General features: G+C 37.7%; 1 long non-coding RNA gene across 3 annotated transcripts in view; it reads left to right on the top strand.

Annotated features, from left to right (window-relative positions):
• LOC109437798 (uncharacterized) overlaps window positions 1-15,000 on the top strand; it is an 801,312-nt gene that overhangs the window by 705,817 nt on the left and 80,495 nt on the right. The window lies entirely within an intron of this gene.

Here is a 15,000-nt window from a genome sequence, read left to right on the forward strand (position 1 = left end):
ATCAGTTTTTCAGCCTAACAGTTCTTTGGAATTTGGGATGTAGGCTAACATTTGCCTAAATAGACTGGGCCATAAAATCATATTTCAAATATTGTACAAAATGAATAGCACACAAATCTAAAATCCAAATCTTATACTATTTTTGAAAACTGGTAATGATTTCTCATTGTGAAACAAAACTGGAATTAATTAATACTGAGGTTTTGTTTTGTTTTGTTTTGGTGGGGGAGAGGGTGGGGACTCAATCCATTCAAGCTACTCCAGGGCAGTTCATATTTACATGAAAGCAAAAACAGAAATGGCCCCAACTCTTAGTGCCTGCCAATATTATTCTTATCAAACTGCATGGGGACAGTTACCTTAAGGAATTAAAATAGCCAATAAGAAGTGACACAAAGCATTTACTCACAATTTATTTCTATAACTGTAATACATTTGGACACTGCATTCATTACCCAGGGCTGCAGTAACCGATTACCATTAACTGGGTGGCTAAAACCACAGAACTTTATTCTTTCACAGATCTAGAGGCCAGAAGTGCTAAATCAAGAGGCCAATAAGGCCATGCTCCTTCGAAATGCTCTAGGGAAGAATTCTTCTTTGCCTCTTCCCTGCTTCTAGTGGTTGCCAGAAATCCTTGGCACTCCTTGTCTTGTAGCTGCATCACTCCAATCTCTGCCTTCATCTTCCATGGTTGTCTTCCCTCTGTGCATGTCTCTAGGTGTCCTCTCCTCTTCTTAGAAGGAAACCAGTCATAGTGGATTTAGGGCCCATGCAAATCCAGTATGAGCTTAATTTAATTAATCACATCTGCACAGACTCTGCTTCCAAAACAAAGTCACATTCTCTGTGAACATGAGTTTTGGGAACCTTATTCAACACAGTATGGTTCTGGTGGACATGAGTTTTGGGGACATTATTCAACCCAGTACAGATACCAAAATGAAGATAACATACAGCAATCTTTCTATCTTGCCTCAAAACAGTAAGAAAATCAGTCAGTATTTCTAAAATGCAGTGCATTGTTTGCAGCAGAATTTGTTAGATTGGGAAAGTAAAATTTGTTTTCGGTGGATATGAAAGTTGCCTCTGTTTTTTTTCTTTTTTGGTTTTCTTTCTTTTTTTTTTTTTTTTTTGTAAACTATAGTGATATTCAACAAAAACATACTTAGCAAAAGATATAGACATTTACTGTTTATTATGTTTCAAAATAACAGCCAAAGCAAGGTTTTAATGGAGAAGAGCACATGTAACAGATGCTTTTTATCTTTCTTCAATTTATTATGTTGTGAAACTTATTTTATTACCAAAAAAAAAAAAAAAAAAAAAAAAAATTGTCAGGCAATGAAGAGAAGAGAAATAGAGAAAAGATTAGGCTAAGCAGAGTTAACTTAAAGTTGAAATTTAAAAAAAAATCCGTATGTGTGTACACACACACACACACACACACACACACACACACATACACGTACACATACATAAACTCTACTTGGTTGAATTATTTGATAGAAAGTAATATGTTCCAATGACTGCTTCCTTCCCACCTCTTGTCCTGAAATCAGGAGTCCTGAGTTCAATTCTCAACTCCACCACTGTATGACCACAATTTATGAACCTTTCTATATCTCTAAAATGGAATACTTATATTTGTCCTGTCTTTCAAATTCACTATGAGGATTAAATATGATAATGGAAATGAAAAGATTTTGAATTCTAAAGAAAAATGTTCTCATAATTGCCAAAATTGCTATTTGATCTACTTGAAAAATGGAATAGATATTCTTGAAAAAGCTTCAGATTTATTGTCTCCTCCAGCTATATGACAGGAGTGGCCACCATTTATTGAGCAATTGCTACAAAACACGGTGTGAGTCGTTTTATATAAATTAATGCTAATGCTTAAATGACTCTGAAAAATAGACTTTATTATCTTTTTTTTTTTTCTTTTTCTTTTTTTTTTCCAGAGAAATGGTCGAGGAGAAAAAGGACTAAGTGAGCTCTACGAGCTCTACCTGGTCAACTAAAACTTGAGCTTCAAAGTCAGTCAACCTGCAAATGGCAAGGCCAGCATTCTCTACCAAAGCCAAGTTAGTTTTCCTTTCTTTCCCCTCCACTAAGTTCTCCTGGCATTTTTCACACACACACACACTCATCTGCATCACTTTCCCTCTCCCCCCACACCAAGCAAATTAGTCCTTTGGTTTAAAAAAAAAAAATCAATCTCAACCGTTATTAGATGGCACTTGGGCTTAATCAGAAAGAATCATTTGAGAGAGTTTTTTGGTTTTCATCTGGTTATTAGTGGTCTGAGTTTCTGTGCTTCTGTGCAGATGGAATTAAAATGAACCAACAATGTTCTCTATGCAGTTTTGCAAATCTAAGTACCACGATTTCCCCACTTAATCCTCAGCTTAGTGCTGGTATTCAGTGACGGCAAACAAGGATTTTCCACTTGCTCTTCTGTTCCAGTTCAGCTGAGACCCAGACCACTCAGGAAAAACTGGAGCCCTGCCAAGTTCATCTGCCTTTCCACTGTCAAGAATGGAGTGTGCTGATCTGAGGGTACACTGTGATAGAGTTTGGGAAGATAGCATTGATTTCTAATTACTTTTAATCTTCTTCTTTTAAATTTTCTGTTTTACTAATGCTTGATAATACATCTAACTTATTAGTACAATCATACACATATTGGAAGCGTGTGTTCAAAAATATTTTACTGATACAGGAGATGATAAAAAATGTTTGGAAACCACTGAAGCAAAGCAATAGAGGCATTTAGCCCTGTCGATGGTTTAAATCTCAATTTTTAGAACCCCTGGTATGGACCCCCCCCCTTTTTTTTTCATAATCTCTATGAGAGTGATAGTTCTTTGGGGAAGATGAGAATGACCGTAGCACTACTTTTTTATTTTATTTTTTCCCACTGATTGTGTATCAGATTTTACCTATGAAAATGAATTAATGTATTTGTATTAAACACCCCATTCTCTGTGGCTCACTCTGGTAGTACCGGGCACGTGGGCTCTATCTACGTGGTAGAGCCCTGACAACAGTCAAAAAGCAGCTCAGCTTCAACTCCCCTTTCTCATATAGCACCAGAATCACAGCACAGAATCCCAGAAGCTCAGAGCCAGATAATAACCACATAACACTGAAAAATTCACTTGAGCAATTATTTTTGATTAAGGCTATATGTTACCTAATAATGATTGAGATGAATTTATTTAAACCAAATGACTAATTTTTAATGCTCACTTTTCCAGTTAGTGACCGTTGTGACTCCTCGTGTGACCCCAAGTCACCTTGGATTCACCTTAATTTCCTAAACAGGCATGCATATCCTGTTCATTATGCATGAAGCTCTTTTTGCAGTGGTGAGCTTTGTCTCACCTCCTCTTGACTTTTGTTAATCTGACAGCCACGCAGTCCTGTCTTGGGGAATCTTGCAAAGCATCTCCAATTCAATAGCATTTCTGTGGTCGAGGGGTTTTATGTCATTACAGAAGTTCTGTAGTTGATTTGAATGTTATATCCCTGTTGTGGAATTATGTTTGGACTTTATCCTAAAGGACCGGGAAGGGATTGTGTTTGTTTTGTTTGAACATTTCTTATCACAGAACTATGTTGGAGACAAACCCCAATGACACAAACATTCAAACACCACCTTCAGATGGAATATTGATTTATAAAACAACAGTGCACAGCTGCCAAGCTTCACTCTTGAATACAGAAGGTCTTCAAATCCCAACAAATTACTGGCATTTCTACCAATTTACAAATTAGAGATTCCTCAATATATCTCACAGTTCTTAATATTCCAGTCACCTTCCTTTTCAGCCTTCCTTCTTGAAATATGTGTGTGAGGAGGAGGGGGGAGTGAAAAAGTAGAGCATTTGTAAAATTGGAGTTAAAAAAATCTAGATCAACTTTTATCCTTAGGCAAATTATGCACAGAGTTAAATTAAACCACTATATGTACTTGTAGATTGAAGAATCAGAGGTGGAGGAGGGGTCAGAGACACTGAGATCAAAGTTTCCGTTCTTTGAACAAAATCCCTTTGAAAAGCACCCATGCCACCTATTCTGCTTGTTAATGTTTTGACTGGGAGTGTCTAACGGTGTCATCAGCAGCTGAATATTTTTAATACCTTATTTTTTTCTTCTGTGTGCAGCTAGCTCTACTTAGCAAAGCACCAGATACTTTGCCAGTTCTGTTATATGTCTCTTAAGGGAATATTTTTGTTAATTGCAAATATTTGATTGACAAACATAGGATGCAATTAGTAGTCAGGCACAGTAGGAATGTGCAGTGAACTGGATCCCTGAACCAACGGATCTCAACTCTCTCAGCTTGATCTGCAATCGACTAGAGCATTTCAACCATATGTTTGCTTCAAACTTCCTCTTTCGTATGAACGTTGCATATTTCCCCAAACTAGTTTCTTTTCACGTTTGTTCACCGAGGGAGCTAATTCCTCTATGATCAAGCCAAATAAAGAAAGAAAATTCCTCACAAGTTTCAGGCTGGTGGAGCTCTCTTTGACCATGGCGGTAAAAATTAATGTGGGCAAGATTACACATGCCAGTTGTTCCTTTCCAAACCCCAGTTGAAAAAAGAATCTAATCTCCTTTGAATTCAGATATATATATTTTTAATAGCGATTTAAAACAACTTGGCTCTATCTGATTACCTTTATCAATTACATCTTGCTTCTTTATACCTACAGCAAGATGAGTCCTTTCTTTTGTCTTACTATGGTATGTAAAAAAAAAAAAAATCTGTTTTTAAAATATACCAGTCATCATTACAGGTATTCTTTATGCCACAAAGCAGTTGAAGTTATTGGAGTCTGATACTATCAGATATTCTGAGCCCCTTACCTCCCTCAGGGAATTAATTAAAACTCACAGAATTTGGGGGAAAAGAGAGAACCTCAAAACTTTAAATACTGGCTTTAAAAGTGTTATGAAAAATGTAAGCTGCCTTCCTACCTATATGATATAGAAAATAGAAAGTTGAAAGACTGAAAAAATAACCTGGTTGAACTGGGTTTATGGCACTAAAACACCGGTTGTCAGTTTTTTTCCCCCACTGATTGATGTAATTCACATGTTATTTGGGGGGGATGAGATATACAATATGAGCTGCTCTCTCTAAGCGATAAGCAAATTGATATCAACATTGTGGATAAAAAGATAAGAAATCTCTGAAGGCTGGAGGACAGCATACTGCCTGCTTAGGAACATGCTGCAAGTACGTGGCAAATGATGTGGGGCCTTCGGTGAAGATGGGGAACCTGAAACCCAGGGAGATTTTAAATTAGTTCAAGGACACACTGGAAGTGCTCGGTGATATGGAAATATAGGGCAGGAATCCTGACATGCAGCCCATGAAACCAGAATGCTTGTCAAGTCTGTCAATTATAATGTGCCACATTCCAAATAAAGCTTTAAAAATGGGCATCTTAAGGCTGCAAGATGCCACTGAGGTTCCTCTTGACCATCCTCCTTCCTCTAGAAAAGCGGCCATTAATTTTTTAAAAGTAGCTGTCTGTTCCAAACACACAAATAAATGGTATTTGTCGTGTTTGGAATATAAATAAAACCAGGGAAGAGCATAGTAGGAATCTGGACAAATAAAAAGGCAATCTCATGTTCTCTTGATCTTTTCCTTTTTTTTTTTCTTCCCTTGGAATGACTGTCTCAAGCTCAGCGACCATGAAAATATATGGGATGAATCTGGCTTATGCACTGACATAGCAGGTTCATTGGGTGTTTATGTGCCCTGTGGCTTTTACCATTAGTCAAGAGAGCGTCCAAACAGATCATATCAGCCAGAGTCCCATAATTCACATAAGCTCACCGTTTGTCTGGGCGTCATAGATCCTTGGAATCAGACGAAATTAGAGGTGGAAGGGATCAGGAAGGAAATCCACCCATTCAACAGATGCGGCCTCAGAGGCTCAGGGAACTGATGACTGCTTTTATTGAATAACTAGAAGTGATTGCCAGTGTCTATCTCTGAATAGTTTGGTTTTAGCCCCTTGATTCAGGAAGAGCAGGAGAAAAAGGAGAAATTAACGCAAAGAAGAACGTATCGAAGCAGCTATATACACTTGGCTGATTAGGTACGAGCTTTCTGAGATGAACATTTTGTGAGGAGGGAGGGATGGCTGGGAAGGGGAAAGGGATGCATTCTTTTCAGATTAGAATAGGATTACACCTCAGTTTAGCATGCCCATAGCCAGAAGCTTTCTGATAGAAAATCAAATGATGCACTTGGTAGGATTGCTACATTTTCAAGGTCTGTGTTTACTCTGTGCTGTCTTTAGAGAAAACTACTTGCCCTCAGGGAATCAAGTCTCTTCAGAGTTTTCTCATTTCTCTCAGTTTGCAGTTTGCCTGCTAATGCTCTGGTCTCTACAGGAGTTCACACCTAAGATGTTAAATGCCTTGGGTAGTGGGACCTTTCTTTTTCTTTACAAACCTGTATTGTTCTTAGCAGGGGCTCTCTGTCATTCTACTAGAGCTTCTCAAACTTAAGTATGCATCAGAACCCCCTTCAAGGCCTGTTAAAAATGTAGACTGCTGGGCCTCACCCCCAGAGTTTTCAATTAAGCAGGTTTGGGGTGGGGCCCCAGAATCTGCATTGCCAACAAGTTCACGGAAGCCTTTGATATTGTTGGTCCAGGGACCTCACTTTGACAACCACTGCTTTCTACATAGAAGCAATGTTCAGTGTTTGTTACTGACTAAAAAATTCTTAACTTCAGCTGTATAGAAATGGCAAATGAAAGAGTCTGAGGATGAAATAGTGTCTGGCATGTATTAGCTGCTCAATAAATATTTTTGATTGATTGAGTTGAGGCTTGATGTCACCCTCTATTTACTTATATCAGTCAAAAACAGGCAAACAAACAAACACTTTATGAAGTTGAACAGGTTCCAAAGCATTTCTCTTTTGGCTATACCCCAGGTTGGGTTCAAATCTCATTTGGGACATTTTATGGCTTTGCGAAACTGGTCAGCTTTTCCATTAGCTCACATTTCTAAATCTTAGTTTCCTCAGCTATAAAATTGGGGGAAATGGGAATATTGTGGGAATTAATATAGTTATTATCATAGTGCCCTTTTTCTTATATAACTATTGGTGAAAATAAATTATCTGTAAGTAACAGAAATAAATAGGAAGCTTTCTTTAACATAAGAAGTGAATCTTAAAGTGTGCCTCAGTATCCAATTCTCTAAATACAGAAAATCTGCAAGTAGCCTATACATCAGTGTGACTTCAATAAGAAAAAGAGCATAGAAATCCTCTGCACTAAAATATATATTTATTAGAACATTCGATGCAATTAAATAGTTTGTTTTAATTTATGAGGAATCGCTAAATGGTTTAATGGGTTAGCGCAGAACAAATAAATAATGGGAAATTTTAAAAACCAGTGCACTCAGTGGCCAGATGTTCATCAGCTGTTTAGAAACACACACACCTGTGTGTGTTGTAGATATTCGGTATTAAAAAGCAAAGAATATTTTGTGTGCCTTTGTTAGTTTCCTTCCAAAAATATAGTTTAAAAATCTTAAATTACAAGAGTCTAAAAAAAAATATAACAGGTTTAGGGCTGGGTTTTATATTTCGTGATATTCTGTGGGTCAGATATTTCTATCTTTGGTTTTTTATATAAGTAAGAAAAAACAACTCATTTTCTAAATGAGTTCCTATCATTGAATGAAATTGGAAGTATAAGTAGGTCATTCCATTCTATATAACAAATTTGTTTATGTATTCATTTTCATTTAACTTACATCAAAAACAGCTATATGGTTCTTACTATGCTCCAAACATATTTTCAGTGCTTTACAAGTATGTACTCATTTAACCCTCAAAATAACCCTATGGGATAGATACAATTAAGATCACCTCCATTTAACAGTTAAGAAAACTGCAGCACAAGTAACTTCAGAAAACTGCCCAAAATCACATAGCTAGTAAGTGGTGTAGCAAGGATTTGAAGCTAAGCAACCTGGTTCTGAGTCCCTGCTCACTCTATTTTATCTTGCAATTACCCACCATACGAGCAACACTAGGATGAATACTTCCAGGGACGAGTGACCCTACCTTCATGGAATTTACTACCTCACTGGGATGAAGAATGCTACAGGAATTCATTAAGTGACATGTGCCAATATTTATGGCGTATAGACAGAGGTCACAAACTGGGGAACCATAGATAAAATATGGATTGTGAATATGTTTTATTTGGCTCATATAATATTTTGAAATAGTTGAGCTAATGGTTTAAATGGAAAAATTTATATTAATATTCCAGATTTTCAACTTAAAAAAATAAACAAAAACAAAAAACCCTTAGGTTTAGAAACACGGTGCCCAAATTCCTTCATGGAACAATCAGATGACACTAAATCCTCTTTTGCTTGCTTTGATACCTGGCAGACATTCCCATGAGATATTCGCACCTATGCCTTTTTATCAGGTGCACGTCCCTCACTTATGTTACTTGCTTAGCCCTTGAGTTGAGCCCCACGTATATAGAGAGAATATATGTACTGGGTGTGAGGAGCCCTGGAGTCTTTGTGGAGGTGCCAGGGAACAAAATGTTATTTGCAATAAACTTCAAAAGAGGAGGGGGACAGGTAGTTGTAACAAGACTGAGGTGAGCCATCTGATTCCTTCTGGTACCCTAGTTTTCTGACACTCAATTTTGTGGTGACTACTAATTGACTGCAGTCAAAATATTCTTGCTGGACTAGTGAATATTGTTTATTCACTGAAGTATTGCTAATCTCATTTCTCTGAACTAGAAAGAAATCTCCCTCTTAAATATGTGCCACATGAAGATAGGAATTGTTTGTTCCGATCAATGTTATATTTCTAGAACTTAATACTGTGCCTGAAAGGCTGAAAAAATTCAAAAGTGAGAGAGGGAGGAAGAGGAAGAGGGAGGAAGGGGATAGGAAGTGGGGTGCGAGGGTGGGGGGTGGGGAGAGAGAGAGAGAGAGAGAGAGAGAGAGAGAGACCACCTAACCATGACATCTAATGGATCACTTACTAAGAGCATTTTCCTTCACTGCTCAACTAAGCATGAATAATAATAGCTGCTGACCACATCCAAGAATAGTACAAGAACTTAGTGGGAATTGTAAGACTGCATAAACTCTCTTCATGTTCACTAAAGGTCAAATTTGTAACTTGTGTTAAGAATTAGGCAGAGCCACAATTTCTGAACATGTAGTCCCTACATTACCCACATCATAATGGAGCACTTGCTGGAAATGTAGACTTCCATGCCCCATCCCAGATCTAATGGCATATGGAAATTGCTGTTTATGCATACCGGGTAATTTCTTTACACACTAAACTTGGCACAGCAAATGTTGGTAGAACCACTGTTCAGTGGAGGAGAGGGCTTAGCAGCCAATGTTTTGAACTTAGAATCACAAAATTCACACAATCCAATTCAATTCAGTTGAGAAGGAAATTATACAGTGGCTTTTGAATAAATGTCAAATCAGTCTGTCACTTCCCGATTAAGCTGAGTTTTTACCTGACTGGTGAGTGCTTTGTTAGCACAGGTTGATGTATTACCATGTATCTGCCAAAGCATCACCAGCATTCTTTGGACCCAAGACTAGTGAATCGGTCGTTTCATTTACTCATTTGTTATTTAAACTAGGTTTCTTTTTCTCTTTTCTCTCCTCTCCTCTCCTCTCCTCTCCTCTCCTCTCCTCTCCTCTCCTCTCCTCTCCTCTCCTCTCCTCTCCTCTCCTCTCCTCTCCTCTCCTCTCCCTCCCTCCCTCCCTCCTCCTCCCCTCCCTCCCCTCCCTCCCCTCCCTCCCCTCCCTCCCTCTCCTCTTTTCTTTCTTTTTTCTTTTTTTTAATTAAGAAGCGTACTTTACTACAGAAGTTGCAAACTTTGGTTTTGTTTGCTGACGTTATGGTTTAAACGAATTTGCATGTCTTCGTGGGCGTGCTCTGCCCAGTCTGGCCACAGACTCCATTGTTTTCGATTATATTTCACCATGCTCTCGCACACACTTAAGCGTAACTCTACTCAATATGGCATCTCAAATCCAACAATTCTCACCACTTCCACATCTACTACCCTAGCCCAAGTCATTATTCTCTCTCAACTAATGTATTACTACAATCTAATTGCTGGTCATTCTGTTTCCCTGTTGCTCCCTTAACTATATATTCTCCATGCAAAGACCAGATGATACTGTGAACACAGCTCATTGGTCTCTCCTGGCTTCTCATCTTAACTGGAGTAAAATCCTATATTCTTACCACAGGACTCATTAATGCTATTTACAAAATATGTGTAGCTCTCCGCTTAATGGATGTATGGTAGAATCGTGCGTCCTGTCCACATCTGTCCCTTCTCCAGACCCCCACCATCACTGAATGTGGCTATTTGACTATATATGTCCGATGACTTATTTGTAGAAGTGATGTGTCACTTCCACTCAAGGAAATTAACTGCTGAGAAGAGATACTTCAGAGATTTCTTTTCCCCTTCTACAATGACCAGCAATGTTCCTGATAGTGGCTGATCTGTCCCCCTGGTTCCCAGGAGGAGGCTGACATGCTGTAGTCTCCAGACTAACTGTAGTAGACATGGTGTGAGCAAGAAAGAAACCTGTGGTGTCTTCAGCCACTAAGATTTTGGGGTTGTTTGTTAGTATAGCATGATTTTGCATATCCTGACTATTCCTCTGACTTTTATCTACAAGACCCTATATGATCTAACTTCCAGCTGCCTGTCTGACCTCTTCTGCCACCTCTTTTCCTCTTTCTCACTCTCTTCTACTATACTTTCTGTCCTTGAGGATACCAGCTTTATGCCCAACTCAGGGCCTTTGCACTATATAAAATGCTTTATGGCTACATCTTTCCATGCTCTCTCACTTCATCCAGATCTTTGCTCAAATGTCTCCTTCTTAGGGAGAATGTCCTTACTACATGTCTAAAAGAGTGCCTCTTACCTTTTTAAAAAATGTTTTCTCTGTACCTTACATGATTTCATTTTATCATTTTACTTTCTGTCTCTAAAGCCAAAATGTAATCTCCTTGACGACAGGGTCATTATATTGTTCACAGATGTTTTCCCAGCACCTTTATTAGTGCCTGGAGTAGAGTAGATGATTACTAAACATTAGTCTTTGTGGAATGAATGAGTTTCTTTGGGCATATCACCTATCAGTTTTCTGATCTGAAAGTATGGATTAACAGGACCCTCAACCTACCCCATAAGGTTATGTTATACTGTTTAGAAGTATACTGCATAATGTGCTTTATTTTCTCTCACCATAATGATAGGTTAATTGTTTCTGTTTAAGGTGTCAAGAAAAAACATCCTTACAATATATTATGCATTTGGGACTAGTGACTTTGGCTTTTTTGTTCCTTGGGTATTTTACAGCCACAGTCTTATTTGTTGCGTTGAAATAATTTCAGGAGGAACTATGAGAATCAGCATACATTGGATGGCTGCATGGGAAGTTGAAATCCTTCATTCTTTTCAGAGAAGAATCTGTTTATCATTTATCTTCGAGGCACTGGCAGAGTTTTGCTTTGTCATACAAAGTTTATTGATTCTTTTTGTAGTAGACTTGTTTGAAAATTAATTTGGAATTTAAGCAATGACCTTTTTGAGAAATAGTGAACATTTAATTTTTTATCCTGAGCCTTCTGAACATTTGGTAATGGGGTATGAGTCACACTGAAATAGAAGCTTCATTTTCTACTCTGAATTTTACACAATACAGTTTTACCTATAAAAGAGAGCACATCTCAGTAAACTCTGGAAATATAAATTTATAATTTCCCCCTTCTTAGAATTGGCCATACAATACAATTACCATAAGAAGATTGCTTTAAACATGCAATTATAAATATGGCATGATTCTATAAATTATCTGTAATTTATTTATAAATCTTCTGCAAGGGCTAATGTTTAACACATGCACATATTTTTTTTTATATTCCCTTTCCCTTCAGTTCTGTCATATCATTAGATAAATATACTTAACGAGGGTTTATTATGGAAATAAAATAATCTAAACAGTATTGTATGGTCTACTGTATTATGAAAGAGTTATTTTAAAAGCCTATTAAAGTTCCTGCTTGGGCTTGTCCAAGTTCATGTGAGTGAGGAATGATAACCTAGAAGAAAATACCTATTTTGATTAGTCAATCAAATACATTTTCCTGTATTTTTCCTGAATTTTCAAATCAGCTCTTTTCTCCTTCTGATAATTCTTGTCTATAAGTCACAGTCAGATAAAACTGTAAGTCAAGAGAATAATTGCTTCTTCATAACACTGTCAGAGCCTTTTAAAAAGACTAGGTTGTGAGTCAGCTTTTTCATGTACTAAAAAAGCGGAAGAAACATATATTCCTTCTACAAAAGACTAAGGTCTAAGCATTAATTCATTTTTGAAAAAAGAAATGTGTTAAGAATATGTCGCTAGATTTTGCAAGTTGTGTATATCACAGGCAAATTTGAGGTGGTATTGTCGTAAAAGGGGTGTGTGTGCTTTCAACTTACTGACAATGGGGTGCTTTGGTTTTGATTTATAAAATGTTATTCCCCTCATAAATGAGGCGGAGGAACATTTATGACATTTTTGGATCTGAGAAGGGGCTTAGATGCCTAATCCCAATCTGTGTGACATGATTCACCCACCGTACAATGCTTTCCAAATAAAACAAACAAACATCAATCAAAATAACCCCCATGACTTGAGTTCTGGGATCCTATCCTAATCATCTCGGTATCCTTAGAACCGAAGCGTACTCTTCACCTACCAGCTGCTGAGTAAGATGCTGTATACAAAATGATATACAAGTGACCTATCACCAGAAAGGCAGGGAAATGAACATGGAGGAGGACTCAAAACAATTCTACTGTTTTATAGAAACCACACAACACACATGTACCTACATATACAAATAGAGATGATCCCTGACAAAGAAGGAACAGGCAATGTTGGAAGTGTTTTAGGTTTATAACATAAACTGTACTGATATGTGTCTAATCCACAGGGTATTAGGCGTCCTGTAGTGACGGCATCTGGACAGGTGACGGTGTTTTTTCCATTACTTTTCACATAGTCTTTTAAAGATAACCTAAAAAAACAGTTTTCAAGAAAACTCTCCTTTCTTAAAAAAGAAAAAAAAACAAACACTTTTTTAAAGCAAAGGCTTTACCTCACCTGAAATAAAATCCTACTAAAAATCTCAACAACCCCAACATATAAAAACCATAAAAGTATAAGTAGAAAATCCCACTCTGCTTCTTTTTCCCCCTTACTCACCACATACGGTAGCCCCCATGGTAGTGTCCAAGGTCATTAAAAAGAACATTGGGGTTCCTAGTTAGAAAAGCAGAGACTCAGATCCATTCAAAATGGATAGTTTTAACTGTACCTGACAATGTGTGTGTGTGTGTTTGTGTGTGTATATCAATGTTGTTTTCACTAAATAAACATATAATTATATATATAGTTTATAATTTATAAGTTTAATAGTTTAAAGTTTAATACTAATGTACACATGTCTGGATCTATACAAATAAACTACTCTTGAACTGGTTGATAAGGACAAGTAAAAAAAGATAGGAACCATAATTTGGTTCCATATTGTGATTGTGGAAAACAAGGGGTGATATATTTTTCCTCTAGTGGACATATTTTCAGAATTGTGTATGGGGATTTATATGCACACCCTGTACCATTTATAACAGTGCTACAAATAACGAGGATTATGCTCATTAGCAAACATTGCTACTTTTCTGAAGGGAATGCTAGGCAGACATGGCTGAAATGAAAGTCTTTTTTAGACAGAAGAGACAAACCTGAAAATAGGAATCTATATCTTGGTCCTGTGACTTCAGTGCAGTGTTTCATCAACTAAGGAGGGGGGTTGGAGAGAGAGAGAGAGAGAGAGAGAGAGAGAGAGAGAGAGAGAGAGGATGCTTTCTGTAATATTGTACAAGCATCACAAAGAAATCTGATGTTCTTCTTAACCAGGCATAGCTATGATTTTGCCATCTAGTTTCTCAAACACATTTCTCAAATGTGAAGAACTTCCACTCTAAGAAACTAGGGCCACATGTAACAGGAGTGGAGGGAACCAAACCAAACAGTTCTTTAAAAAAAAACCAAGCAAAAAAAAAACGAAAAATGTTATTTATCTCTACCACTAAATTTGGACAACTAATTGACATGAAGAAAAGATAGCTTTTTATAAAGAATTAAAACTTAGTTGTCAAGTTGCCCTTCAATGTTCCGCAATCCCCATCTTACCCCATTTTCTCATTTGTATAGCTTGTGTTGTTGTGCTTGTGGTTATTTTTCTTAAGGGTAATTTTTGCTTCTAAATACTGAGAAAGAATAATCAGGTGCTTGAGAAGTGGTGTCTCTGTTCATCTCCCCACACGTGACTGCTTTCTGTCTGGTGCTTTGTCATGGTGCTTCCAGAGCAGACTTCCTCGGCTTCCTTTGTTATCCTTGCCTGATAAATAAACAGCACAAAATTACCGAACTTATTATGGTAATTGAGAGAGGGAAATGGAATGCTGAGCCTGCCCCCCTATCTATTACATTGCCATTGCGAAAGTTGGCTAAACCCGAGCTAGAGCTCAGATGCTAGTGCAACATCGGCTCCTCTCCTGTGCCCCCTTTTTTCCTACAGCTGCCCCCCCTCCGCGATGATTGTTTTCTGTCCATCTTGAGCTGGGTGTCAGTTCATTTAGATTTACATCAAGTAGTAAATTAAAATAATCACTCAGCAAACACTCTGAGCTCAGTTTTCCCTTTCAGTCAGGAGTTGCGCAAGCTGCTTGAAGCATTCAAGCAGAAAATATTGCTGTCTAGATATTTGTCCTCTGGGTGATAAAGGAGGCATTGTCTTGGGACCCACTCAGGCCTCGGAGCCTATCGTCGCGGTGCATCACAGCTGTGAAGTGCGCT

This window comes from Rhinolophus sinicus, linkage group LG05 (assembly GCF_036562045.2).
Source record: "Rhinolophus sinicus isolate RSC01 linkage group LG05, ASM3656204v1, whole genome shotgun sequence".
Classification (NCBI taxonomy): Eukaryota; Metazoa; Chordata; class Mammalia; order Chiroptera; family Rhinolophidae; genus Rhinolophus; species Rhinolophus sinicus.